This window comes from Crocodylus siamensis, chromosome 1 (genome assembly GCF_052110815.1).
Source record: "Crocodylus siamensis isolate JL-2025a chromosome 1, ASM5211081v1, whole genome shotgun sequence".
Classification (NCBI taxonomy): domain Eukaryota; kingdom Metazoa; phylum Chordata; order Crocodylia; family Crocodylidae; genus Crocodylus; species Crocodylus siamensis.
The window spans coordinates 253,196,480-253,206,559 of NC_143395.1; the positions used below are offsets into that span (position 1 = coordinate 253,196,480).

At 43.1% G+C, this 10,080-nt stretch overlaps 1 protein-coding gene across 4 annotated transcripts in view; it reads right to left on the bottom strand.

Moving 5' to 3' along the window:
- The window catches only part of APP (amyloid beta precursor protein), a 366,031-nt gene that overhangs the window by 301,315 nt on the left and 54,636 nt on the right, over positions 1 to 10,080 (bottom strand). The window lies entirely within an intron of this gene.

Here is a 10,080-nt window from a genome sequence, read left to right on the forward strand (position 1 = left end):
TTTTTTTTTTTTTTAAAGGAAACAAAAGTGCTTGTATTGCCAAATTCTCCTCTGCTAATCTTAAAGGCTTTCCAACAGATTAGTTTCCCAAACAGCAATTTATCTAGGCTATTAGTTTTATAGATGTACAAACATATTTTTAAAATCACCATCATATATCATTCTACTCAATTTAAGCAGAATCCAGAATGGGCATTATCTACTTTATCTGCCTGACTTGTTTAAGTTACATAAATTAGCATGCGATTTCACACCAGCTTTAATAGTACTAGTAGTTTCCTTTTTTGCACTATAAAAATTCAGCACAGTAATTAATAATAGCTACAACATACTGACCAAACGTGATGGCCTAAGTAATATAGGCAACTTTGAAAAAAACCCCCAAAACTTAGACTTTATCTTTTATACCAGTGATGCCCAAGGTTTCAGCCCAACGGTCCAGATGAATGCGATAGGACCAGTCCATAGGCCAGATCAAGCCCTGCACAGCTGGACTGGCCCTCACATAGTCTTGGCTGGCCCCCCAAGCACTGAAATTAGGCACTCACTCTAGAATGCAGGGGCTTCTCATGGGTCCAGAAGTTTGGCAGCAGAGAAGCAGTGCCTCTGCTTCCCTGTCACCAGGTTTCTGGACCTGGGGGGAGCCTCATGCACTGGATGACATGGTGCCAGCAGCCAGATCTGGCCTCTTTGGTACAAGTTAAAAAACCCCCATTTTAAATCAAAACAGTCACTGCAGAAAAGTTAAAAGCCTACTGCCCCATGCCAGGCGACTCGGCTCCCAGAACTCCCACCCCAACAAGCGCCGAGCAAAGGGGGAGCAGGCTGAGGGGCTACTCATCTCCCATCCAGCTGCCCAGGTCTGGAATGCCGAGATGCACATGGGGTCTCCAAACATGCTTTTCCTGCATGTGGGAGAATGTGCTTCTGCTTGCATCATAAAAAGGCATCCAGGGCACCAGCAAGCACAGCTGGAAAGGCAGCCCCAGCTGCAGGGAGCATCCCTGCCAGCCCAAAGGAAGCCTGAATGGGCAGGCATGACATTCAAACAGCCTGCATAAGCAAGCACAACACCGGAGGGGCTGGCACAGACAACAAGGGAGAGCAAGGAGCATCTTCATGTTGGAGAGCTGACAATCAAGCCCCTGAGGGTGACTGGTGGGAACTACTGCCAGAGTGAACCCACCGTAGGACATCAGATGTGCGAGTCTTTGACCCTGGGCACCGCCTTGTTGGGCACCAGGGAGTTTTGAGCTTCAGTTTCCTTTTTTGGAGAGTTATTACAAGCAAAGTTAGGGTCATCCTGGGGGTGGATTTCAGCCTGGCACAACCCCAGAGAATCTGGCAAGAAGGGCCAGTAGTGATAATTATTTTCTAATTGAAAGGACGACAGAAGTAGATCAGCATTTGCCGGTCATGCTGGACGCTGACCCAGGGAAGGGGAAAGAGTTGTCCCTAGCCCAGCAGGGGTATTGTGTACCAGGCCACACCCAACACAGGCCTATGCTGAGGTGATATTTTAGTTGACAAGTGGACAGGGTGTAGGGAAGGCGGAACCCCAGGTCACTCACTACTGCACCCAGTCAGGCTGAGGGAGAAGGACATTTAAATCTCTCAAGGAACCTCCCACTCCGTCCCTAAAATCATCACATCGTGGTAGGTGAGTTAGAAAGGGGGATTCACTTTGGGCATTGAAGCTTCGAGTGCCCATCAGACCTTCCATGGGCACACTTACAAAGTTAAATTCCCATAATGCAAATTGGCCTCAATGCCTGGTTTACTAAAGTTGTTAGTGCTTAGAACTTTACACATACATATTATAGGGTAATAGAACAAACAAATAGGCTTTTAAAGCTCAACTAAACCTTTGGGGGGGGGGTAAAAGAAATGGGTATTAAGCCTCTTAATAACAGTTTCCTAGAGTCTACAAAAAGATGCATTAACTGGTAATAACTGCTGCAGCTAACAGCTGCCCTCTTAAAAACCAAATTGCTGCATTCAGTCACAAGAGTACTATTTTCAAGGCACAGTGGACATCTTACGGTAGCATATTTGTACCCACATCTATACAATTCAGACAAAAACTGTTCCATTAAGGGATGAATCTGGGGAGAGGTGCAGTGCTGCAATTGCACCTCTCTTTGACTCCTGGTCCACTCTGTTTAAATATCCAGCAGCAGCAGTAGTAACAGCAGCAGCAGCAGCATTTTTATTGCAGTAGTGAGGGAAGTCTATCAATTTAACAGTTCATTGTAATCTACCCGAGTCCTCCAACTCCTAAATTTTTCATTCCACAGGTGTAAATGAGCATCTCTTCTTTTTAATGGTCTTGATGTTCCACTAAATCAAACTATCCTTTCTTCTGCAATTCTACTGTCTGTTAGCTGCTATTGGTAATCTAGCTCCTCCTTCAGAGTTTTGCCAATGTTCTTTAATTCTAGCTAAAAACACTAACTTAGGTGTGGAAATGTTAACTCAGGAGTAAAAATAACTTTCAGTGAAACACTAGATGCAATGTCAAAATGCTCAAGAATTGTTTTATGAAGCTGAAACAGATATATACATTTTTTTCTAATGACTACAGATCTAATGGAACAACATCTTTTGATTATTTTGGCCTAGTTTGTTGTGGGTTTCTTATACCACAATATATGATACAGCAAATTAATGCACATTCCCACAAAGCAGCAGTGGGCAAATTACAGCCCATGGACAGTATCCAGCCCACCAGCTGATAAGATTGAGCCATGAACAACTGGTGCCTCTCAACTGGGGGGGGGGGGGGGAGGGTGCCATTCGTAGGCAGCAGTGTTGCCAGTGAGTGGCACGCAGGGACTGCCTGCAGATGCCGGTGGCAAGTGGTGGAGGATGGCAAGCAGTGAGCGGGGACCACCTGCAGATGCAGGCATTAGCAGTGGGTGGGAGAAGGGGGGCAAGCAGGAACTACCCACAGATGCTGCTGGTGGCATCGGCAGCAGCAAGCAGTGACTGGCCACAGATGCCAGCAGTGAGCAGGAGGTGGCAAGCAAGGACTACCCACAGCTACTGGCGGCAGTGGCAAGGTGGAGAGGCAGGTGGCAAGCACCCGCAAAAGACAATGGCAGTGACTAGTCTTGAGGGACACATACCCCCCATGCCCCACTATAAGTCACCTATGGATCCAGCCTGTGTGGGACACCCACCAGTTGACTGGCCCACAGCTGTCCCCCCGATGCTTTGCCTGGGGCCGAGTCTGGCTTAAGGCAGCAGCACTGCACTCCTGCCAATGCTTACCAGCCCCAGCCCCACCTAGCATGCACAGCTTCCAGCAGAGATGCTTTCAATGAGACTGCAGCCCCACAGTTACTTCTCAGCTCCCTTTGCCTCCAGCCATGGCTCCTCCTCCTGCTCATGTTCCTGCTTCAGGTCGGGGGGAGCTTCAGCTGGGTGGCTCCTACCCCAGAATGCCAAGCTCTGGCTCCAGCTCCCAGCCACCTTCCACCCACTCCAGCATGATGAACACCCACCTGCAGGAGGACAGAGAAGATAGAAGGTAGACAGGAGCTCGAGCCCTGCATGCTGAGGCAGGAGTTACCCAGTTGAAGCTTCCCCCCTGCCTGGAGCAAGGCAGCAGGAGCTGCCACTGGAGACAAAAAGGAGCTGCTGCATCAGGAGAAGCCCAGCCAGTAAGCTGTGCATGCTGGCTGGGGCAGGACCAGTAGGCTTGGGTGGGAGGGCTCGGCCCCACATAGAGTACCACAGACTGCATTGTCTGGGTGAGCTCTGTTGCCTGTCCCCTGCCCAACCACCTCCCACCTCTAGCCAGCTCCCAGGACCTAATGCCTAGGCAGCCCTCCCCCAACACACATATGCACATGCCCCCTACACCCCACACACCTGCCCCATGCCCCCAGAGGGCAGGGGCATGATCACCCACCCTGCTTCTAAACACTGCTCTACACACTCCTGTGGCCCCATCCCACATAACGAGTTTTGGCTAGTTGTTGGCAGGGAGGGGCAAGGTGCTGACCTGGCCCATAACTCCCTATGTGGCCCCCAGACCCAAATAAATGCCCACTCCTGCAAATCAAATTGTTTTTGCTTTGATCTTTAAACAAAATAATACAGCCCTAGGCCCATAGTGTATTAATAAAGCCTCTACTTTTTTTTTAAATGGAGAAAAATGTGTTGTGTTATATGTGATGGTGTAAAATACCATCTACACCTCCCTGTTTAACATCCCAGATCCACCCATGATCCCATCACACCAGTTCTTGTGAACAGTTAAGCAATGCTGAAGTAGTTTATAAATCTAGTCTAAAAGTAGCTTTAAAAATAAAATTTTAAATGAAATATTATCAAACTGTAGACTTGTCTTTATCAATATCTTACCTGCTCACAAGAACAGCAAATAATTTCAGTTTAGTAATTATTTGTTTTGCAGAAAAAAAGATAAAAATAAGCATATACATGTTGAAGCAATAGACTAAAACATGATGCAAGAGTACAAACTTTGCATATGTGCCACTCAAAATTACCAATGAAGGTTAACCCAGGTTTTCTAATGAGATTGCCATAATTATGGCAAAGATATTCATTCCCTGCCAACACAAAACTATTCCAATTCCAACCGTTTGGCAGGCTGCACACTGGCTGTATTCAGGTTACCTGAACAGCAGAACTCCAAAGGAGGAGTAAAATCCCTAGAGAATATTTCTTACCACAAAAACACTGTTATCTTAGAAGGTAGGTTTCCTATTTAAGTTTTTTGTTTGTTTTTTTTAAAAGGGGTGGGTATGAGGACAGGAAGGCTTGCTTTCACTGGGTCCAAAATTGGGTGTAAATAAAAAAAAATTGTAAGGTGGCTGTACAGCAATATGGGTCTTCCTGATGTCCTCTTCAGCCAGCTATGGTAAATTTAATAAATATAATTTCAGGGATAGGTGCAGACAACTGTCATTAAAAAAAACCAGGATATGCTAGTTTATGCAACACAAACTAAGGCCATTTATTTCACATGTAGGAAAGAGAGAAAAAGGCTATTGTATCAATGCACAAAGTAGTGAGAAAAAAAGTTTATCTAATCCTGAAATCCAAGAAAAGTCACTTTAACTTAGCATAGAGAATCTGGATTCTCTTACCACGCATTACCATTTTGCCTTACAGTAGATGCCTTGTCTGAGTCAAGTATGTGCCATATATTTTTAAATTAGACAGCATGACTGTAACAAGCACATGCTAAAACAGTAGATAAGTATAAATGAATTTGATTACTCACTCCCAATACACTAAATTTGTTACTGGCTTTAACTAAAAAAAGAAGTACTTCCTAGTATTTCTTCATAACGCTTGTTCAACAAGTAGCGCTACGATTAGTTCACAGAAAAAGTGTTACTTGGGTACCAGCCAAATACAGTCATATTTGTAGGATAGTAAAATTCCTCTATAGCAAGCTTATTGTGAAGAACTATAAGGTGTTATTGTTCTAAGACCCACAACTATAACTAAGATGTTGAAAACAAGTAAATGTTGATTTAGCAAATATACTTCCCTTTGTTTGTAACTTCTCTCAAGAAGCCTTCCTCGAGACACAAAAATACATAATTTAACAGTTAGTAAGGTGTCTGCTTACTCTGAAGGGCTACCACAGTAACTGACAGTAGTAGCAAAGTTGGCAAAAACTGTTGTTATCCCCAAAAATTCAGTATTTTGAGTTGTCCCCAATTACTGCCTTAAGTTCTCATTGTAAGCTTTAGGGTTAGGTTGATCTAAGTGCTGAACAAGCAGAGATTCTGGGAGGTTAAATCAGGCAAAAAATGTCAGGCCCAATCTAAATTAATTCACCCAAGGTGAACTTCAACTGGGACCAGGTTAGCCCAATCTACCAAACATCTATGTTTGGAGTGCAGACCGAGGACTAGAAAAGTTAAGCTGCTTGCCCCAGCCCTAGGGCTGTACTGTTCCTATCCCCCTCCCCCAACTATTTTTATCCCCCCAAGCTCCCCATCCCCAGAAGGACATATGCTCCCCACCTCCCCATGGATCCACCAAACCCATCAACCCAGCGAAAGTCTGCACAAGCCATTCTAGGGTGGCTACTGGTCCTGTCTTATACCAAACCATCCGTTTTAAACCCTTTTTCCCCCATCCATTTCTGAATGAGAAACAGACTACAAACAGTCCCATTTTTCAGTTCACTAGTAGAAATACATGTCAATCATCAGTCCTCACAACTTTAATCGGCTGTGCTATACCTAGAGGTAGGGCAATACACAATGAGGAGGAGCAGGGTTTCCAGTCAGGGAGGGAGATAAGTGGCTTTGGTGGTGGCCCTACCACTTTCTGCTGATAGGCCAAGGGGTCTGGTGGTCCCATCCCTCACTGTTGATTGGCCTAGGGGGCCCACCCCTCACCAAGAAGATGTCCTGTATTCTGGGGATACTGAATGGCCACACTAAGCTACTCCAATCTATGATCATGCAGCTTAAAGTCAGTCTGTATATACTCTTAAACTAGATCGTCTCATATGACAGAAGTTTCTGTTTTCCTACCATTACCAAGAAAAGCCTTCAACTCCCTATTTACATTAGGCAGAACTGCATTTCTTATTCTGGTATATGACTAAATTTCTAACTTCCATTTCTAACTCTACTGTCAGTTTTGTCCTCCAGCACAAGTTGTTAAGCTCTTACTATAAATTACAAATCCAAAAAGGACTGAACATTGCAAAAAGTAATTCATTTCCCCAGTGTGCTATACTACATTTCCATTATCATGCTCCAAGAGTCCCTTAAGGCTGAAACTCGAGACTTCTAGTTAATAAACAGGGATCCTCATTTTCTCTGATAAAAAAAAATCCCAATTTTTGGGTTAAAAAAGGTAACCCAAAATCCATATTTTTCTGTGATCAGAATGAAATATATACATACATGTATGTATTAGTGCTGCTTCATTTTAAATCATGGAAAATGTAGATTCTGGGTTTATTTTTTTTTTATTACGCAAAGACCATCCAGGCTCAGCTGTACCTAGCTCAATTCCGACACGTGTTGTCAATCTAGTACATGACCATATGTCCATAGATACTATGATTTCTAGCTACAGGCTGAACAAGCAGATGTGGAAATTAGAGCACCCTTACAGATTTTATTTGGGCTTCAAGAATCTAGGGACAATCTCTTCATGAGAAATAAGGCTGTAAAGCATCTAAAAAGTTATGGGGGAAGGGGAAGCTCATTTCAGGGGATGCAAATAATGGAGGCAAGTCCCACTGTGGATAAGAGTAGTAGAAGAATGTCTACAAAAAATTACAGTAAATTTAATATATTTTGTCATTTTATAAATTACTTTTGGCCACTTGCCAAAAGTCAGAAGCACTTTAATGTTTCTTCTGGCTCTGGAAGAAAAGTGTGTCATGAGAGTAAAAGCTTGTCAAACTGAACATGAATAATTTGGAAGCAGGATCCACTTTCTTGTTATTCTTAGTGCAAAGGCAGTGGTGACTGCTATAGGAAAGCACTGTTTGCTGCAGCATAATATGGAATAAGACTTGGTTAAAAAAAAAAAAAGGCCGTTTAGCACTTCAGCTGAAATACTTCTAGCTTGTTCTCTGCTCAAAGGTGAAGAGTTTTTGGCAAAAGCAATTGAAAATAACTATTTTGGATTATAAGGAAGGCTAATGGGAAGATCCAATTTCCTCATTACAAAAACAACCCTTCCCCCAGAAAATTGCCTTAGCCTTTAAACAGCCCAAGTATTGGGGAAGAGAAAGGGGGGATATTAACAAGTGTCCAAAGAAATTCTGTTTCAACTTGGCCTAGTTAGTACCTTTTCAATCTGCACAAATGCAAAGCATTCAGCACAATTCTCTCTCACTACATTTTTAAAGTATACAGCAAAATACAAATCATACTATACTTGTTGTTTTTCCCCAGATGAGCTTCTGGCCTAGTAGTGGTCACCTTCAGACTGAATTAATGTAAGTCTGTTTTTGAGGCTGACAGTGAAGGGAATTATCTCCTCAGAGCTGCCTGCTTCAAGGTAACTATTCTTTTATTTCACACCCTCCACTGGTTCTCAAATCTGCTACAATTTTGAGGCCTTGCTCCCAATTTTCAAACCTGTTCTCTAGTCAGGATCTAGCTACCAGTGTGACAAATGCCTCTGTTCAGTTATGTTCTCTATGGAAAGTGAAATATCAAAAAAATGGAAGACACTAAAAGAAAAAAAACATTCTTCAGAAGGCTGAATTACAGAAACTAGCTACCAGAACAAAAAGGATAAATTCAAAAACTAACTGCTCTAAGAAGACACTTAGCGAACCTCCTCTTTCTTAGAACTTTTTTCTGATACCAGAAGCAAAGTAAGAGTTGGGAAAAGTATATGTAATGAATTTCCTTGAGTAGGGCTCTAGCCCCAAGAAAAAGAGAAGCAGGTTTAGGAAACTCCAGTTGTGCTAAGGTCATTAGTGTGAACATCTAGTTTGCTTGTGTAGCACTTTGATACTGTTTTGAGAAAGCACAGAAGGCCCTTTGTAATTAAATGTATACATTTCAGGTAGCGCAAGTCTGAAAGCTTGCAGAAAAGGGTAATTTTTTTTGCAATTTCTTAGTTGCGCTAATAAAAAGGTATAATCTCTGAACCAATGGTTCTAGAGTTTTGCATTACATTTGAGGTAAATACCAAGAAAGTGTGTGTGGGAAGGAGGGGGGTAGAAATCAGTACTTCACACAGTTATGACAATAAGAAACAGCTCAGGATTAGCAGGGATCCTGGTTTTCTCCGATAAAAAAAAAAATCTCCAATTTTCAGCTTTAAAATTAACCCAAAATACACATTTTTCCGTGATCAAAATGAAACGCCACTATATATCTATAGATATATTTATCTATATCTATTAGTGGCATTTTATTTTAATCACAGAAAAATATGGATTTAGTGTTACTCCTTTAACCCAAAAATTGGGGGGGGGGGGGGGTTGGTTTGTGTTTTTTTTTAATCAGAGAAAACCAGGATACCTGATGGTTAAGCCAATGCTGCCATTAGGGTAATGTTCGTGCAATGTCTCAAATACAGTGTACCACGTTTTTTTCCCCTGTAGCTCAAAATAAGAAAACAGGAAAGAAATCTGTAGCATCCAACATAGTATGGGGGCCGCTTGCATAGGGCAGCTGTTTGCCATTTTAATTGGTCTACAAGCAGAGGTCAGCAACCTATGGCCCTGTTACCTGTCAGCTCCACGTTCTTGGGGAATCCTGACACAGGACACAGACTGTCTGACTCACAAAGACTCACCCCCCCCAACCTAAACAGAAAACCTGAAGCAGAGACTGCAGTGAATTGTGGGATCAGCGAAGCAGGGGAGCACTGCATGATGGGGAAGCTGTGTTCCAAATGCTAATCAACCCCCACACCCAGCTCAGCATGTATCAGACCAGTTCTAATCTGGATTTACAAAGGACTTCCCCCCCCTCCCCCCACACACACACACAACTCTAAGCAAAAGTAAGTTTAATAGGCATCTTGGGCCGTACATTCCCCGGCCCCACTATGGGAGGCCTATGTAAACTTAATCGGCTAAAACTCGGTTGCCGGGTTAGGGAATGCTGAGGCAATAGACTGAGTCCGAGGGGGTATGGGCAACAATTGAACAATGGCACAGAGTTCATCACAGCGTCCAGCCCGTTGGAGCCCTGACCACAAGTGTTGTCATACTTTTCCCGAGACGACTGGTGGAAGTCCTCTCCACAACAGGTTATGAACACTCCAATAAGTGCCTTAAGTCTGTTAAAAGACTATACTAAGATCTAAAAGGTCATGCTAAGCTGAGGCTTGTTCACAGCAAGCAAAAATCCAAAAACCCCTTGTCAATAAAAAGGGTGTTTCTAAAAACGCTAAGAGAAATATCTGCTATCCATAAAAATGTCAAGCTGGCTCCAAGTAGGTGTTTTACTGAGCATCAGTCAAGTTCCTGGGATGTTCCAGTCAGATAACCCCTTGTCAATGGAGAGGTTGTTTCTGAAAATACCAAGAGAGATATCTGCTATCCATAAAAATGTCAAAACAATTTGATTTACAATATTGACAATGCTTGAAAGAAAC